A 3,692-nucleotide genomic window follows, 5' to 3' on the forward strand; every position below is an offset into this window, starting at 1 on the left:
GCAAGACTACTACCATGCTAAAGTGTACTACATTTTATTGGACACAATGACACATGAGCTTTAGAGACACTTTAGAGGAGATAATATCACATGGGAGGTATTGAACGCATTCCACCATCTCATAGTGCAGCAGAACTGGAAGACACAGAGCTGCCCAACAGAGGCTGTCAGGAGGCTCTGTCATTTCTATGACATTGCTGATGAGGATAAATTGTTGAAACTGAAAGTCTTTCATACATCCTACTCATGCCCCCCCCCCCTCCAGTCACTGTGGCATCTATTCAATCTATTTCAAAGACAACAGTGCTGATATGATTTTTCCCTTGCTTGTCTGAGCTGCTGACCACATATGGCACTCTCCCTGTGCCCACAGCGACTGTGGAACGTCCATTTTCCAAATAACAACTGGTGAAGACAAAACTCTGCAGCCTTTTCAAAGAAGAGAGGCTATCTGAATTGCTTTTGTTGGTCATTGAAAAGGATGTTCCAATCAATCACAGTCATAGGTGGCGCCAGGGAGGGGCTTGGGGTTGCTCTAGTTACCCCTAGGATTCCCATAGCACCCCCAAGAAATTGCTGTAGTGTAAAAAAACAAATATTCTTAATAATGTGTTAATTTAATATATTTAAAAAAACAAATAAATAGATATAAACAAACCAATTCTTTTCAGAACAAAAAACGGGGAACAAACACAGGTGATACTGATCGGCCAATGGGTGCAGCACACATTAAAGGGGTGATAGATGCAAAACCGATTTTACCCTGTCATATGTGAATAACGACAGTTCAATGGGTAAATAGGACATACATAGAAGCTCAAAATCCCATTGACATGCCTTTCCCTTGAAAATCTCACATTTTGAAACTGCCGCTGAAAACGGGCGAATCCCAACAAAGCTAAAAGATGACGTCAGGATCTCAAAACCTGTAGCTTTGTCACGCCCATGGATGTATTAGGAGAACGGTAACACCCCAACATTAACAAACAGGCCACTGACCTGAGACCAGTTCCTAATGGAGCTAGCGTTAGGTCAATTAGATGTCAGACTGAGAACGCTGCTCGTGTACTTTGACGGGATTTACTAAGAAGAAAGTTTGGAATATTTTCCAGGATATTGACAATGAACCAGGGTGGCAAATGCAGTGTTCCAGGCTGTACAGGGAACGGAGACACTTCTCATAGTCTTCCCAAGGAAGCAACCACTCGACGGGCATGGCTGCTGTTTATAAGGAGATCCCAGTGAACCTTTTCCCTAAAGACAGTTCTAAACTTCGGACAATTTAAAGCAAGATTTGCTAAGCTGCTGTTGCTGTTCCAACTATCTGGTCATCCCAACCACAAGCTGTAAGTATGATTTAATTGCTAACAGTAACATTAGCAATGCTAACGTATCCTGTAGCTAGCATAGGCTGAATGTGTGTTGATCAACTGTAATGGCAAAGGGGCTAACGTTTCATTTTCCTAACTGTTCCATCGAATAAATACCCCGTGTTAACATGTAGCTACATCTATAGTTCTTGATGCATGTTTGTCCACTTTGTCAGGTTAATTATTATTGTATTTCAGCAAGAAAGCTAACTGCAGCTGAGTAGAATCCTGATAGTTTGGTTGCTAGCTAGCGTTAAGCTGTAACGTTACTCAGCTAGCTAGCTAGCTAGCTAGCTAGCTATATCATCCCGTTTGCTTCGACAACAGAACTGGAAACGTTATCATTTCATATGATATCTAATCAATCTCGTGAAAACAGTGTGTATATAGACTGCAATGTATTGATTTGCAGTTTTTTTTTAATTTCAGAGTACATCACAAGAACGACAAGACACGAAAGACGCAGCTTGCCAAACAGATGCTCCGAGTGTGGCATCTAGGGGGACACAACTGTCTCATATGACATTAAGAGCTCACATATCATACAAGGTAACCTTTCTAATTATTCTTACAAAACCAGACGTCTTATGGTGTTTGTGTAGCATTATGACTGGGTAGCATTTAGCAGAGCAGTGTTATCTAACAATGTTACCATGACGATTGAGTGACTTTTGTCAAATATATGAGCCATTCCCAACACATTAGTGAACTATTTATTGTAGGAATAGAACTATTCATCTGTATTATCGCTGATTGGTCTGATCTCAATCAATTGCATTTCCTTTTGTGGGGGAGGCTGGTGAAAATAATTTGGACAATAGGTAGGAATGTGTTTGGATACAAAAGGTATGACTGAATGCTAGATTGTGTGTTGAAGATGCCTTTTGCAGGTATGTATGTCAAAGGTGGATTACACTGTTAATATGTTTGCATGGGTTTGCTGTGTTTTTGGTTTGGGTTTATTGCATGTGTCTGCTGTGTTTCCTGTTTGGGTTTATTGTGGGATGTCTTGAGTTTGTTGTATTGCATGTTTGGTTTTGTGGTGGCTTTATTTCCTTGTTTTAGGTGGGTTTTCTTTATGGAGACTGGAGACCCTCCCCCCTGTTTGTTGTTGTCGCTCGGACTTAACAAGCTCAGAATTACACAGGTGGACACACCTGGGCTTGATGAAGGCAGGTGTGTGAGAACAAGGCGGTGAAAAGGGGAGAAGCTCAGCAGAAGCGGCAGAGAAGCCACGGGGAAGCAACGGGCGAGGGCAAGAGGAAGCGCGGAGAGAGGAACTGGCGGAAGAGCAGGGAAGCAGGAGAGCAGAGCAGAATCGAAGCAAGAGAAGTGAAGCCAAAGAGACACGGAGGATAGCGGTAGCTGAGACGAGTGGACGGATGGGAGAAGCGTCTACGATAAACACTCCGAGAAAGCAGATAAGTAAAGGAAAGTCTGCCGGCTATCCTCGGAGAGTGTGTGGCGTGAAGTACTGCTTGTGATCTGTGTTCTGAGAGCTTTCTCTCTCTGTTCCCTCCCAGTGCCAGCTACGGAGCAACGAAGACGCTACGCCAACCAGACGAAAAAGGACCCAGGCTTCCGGAGTGAAACGTGGCTGCCGTTTACATCATTGCTGCCTTGGACTGAAACGAACATTGAAACATAAACGATAAGGACATGATTTTTTAGTATAGTTAGTATAGTACATGAATTTTAACCCTTCCTTGATGACTCTTGTATACTTGTTGTTTGTTAGTCTTAACCTTTTTTAGAATACAATAAAGAATTACATTTAGACCAAGCTGTGTTGTGGTGTGTCCTATTTGTCAGTGGGAAGATTTTAACTGCTGGTAGACCTCTATTAGTTTTAAAGAAAGGAAGGAAAACTCCCCTCCTCGTGGCGGGGTTGTGACATGTACACGCCCTATGAACTTTGTCATTCAACAAAACAAGTCTTTAGAAAAGGCACATGCAATGGTCTAGAGCAGGGGTTTTCAAAGTATGAAAGGGTGAGCCCCCCTCCAAGGAGCACAATGCCTGCTGTGCCCCCCCTCCTCAATAATCAACCCACACACAAACAAACGCCACTCCAAAACACCTTCTAATTGCTTTTATTTTAGAATCATCTCATCTTTTAAAATGACCATTTTATCTGAATGAAATTCAACACATGAACATTTTAAAACATTTCCTCCCATTGTTATTTATTTTATCAGGGCCTTTGTATGGCAAATACGCACTTTTTCATTTTTCTAATAAGAGCAACCCAAAACTCATTTTTCAACCGTTTTCTCAAACAAACGTTACATACCAACAGTGTTTTCATATCTTAACACAAAC

At 42.0% G+C, this 3,692-nt stretch overlaps 1 long non-coding RNA gene across 1 annotated transcript; it reads left to right on the forward strand.

Annotated features, from left to right (window-relative positions):
• Positions 1 to 899: 899 nt before the first annotated feature.
• Positions 900 to 3,293, forward strand: LOC116694374 (uncharacterized). The gene is made up of 3 exons (XR_004333135.1): positions 900 to 1,346; positions 1,800 to 1,919; positions 2,436 to 3,293. It is a non-coding gene; the product is annotated as an uncharacterized LOC116694374 (long non-coding RNA).
• Positions 3,294 to 3,692: the final 399 nt, after the last annotated feature.

The sequence above is a fragment of the Etheostoma spectabile genome, chromosome 8 (genome assembly GCF_008692095.1).
Source record: "Etheostoma spectabile isolate EspeVRDwgs_2016 chromosome 8, UIUC_Espe_1.0, whole genome shotgun sequence".
NCBI classification, from domain to species: Eukaryota; Metazoa; Chordata; class Actinopteri; order Perciformes; family Percidae; genus Etheostoma; species Etheostoma spectabile.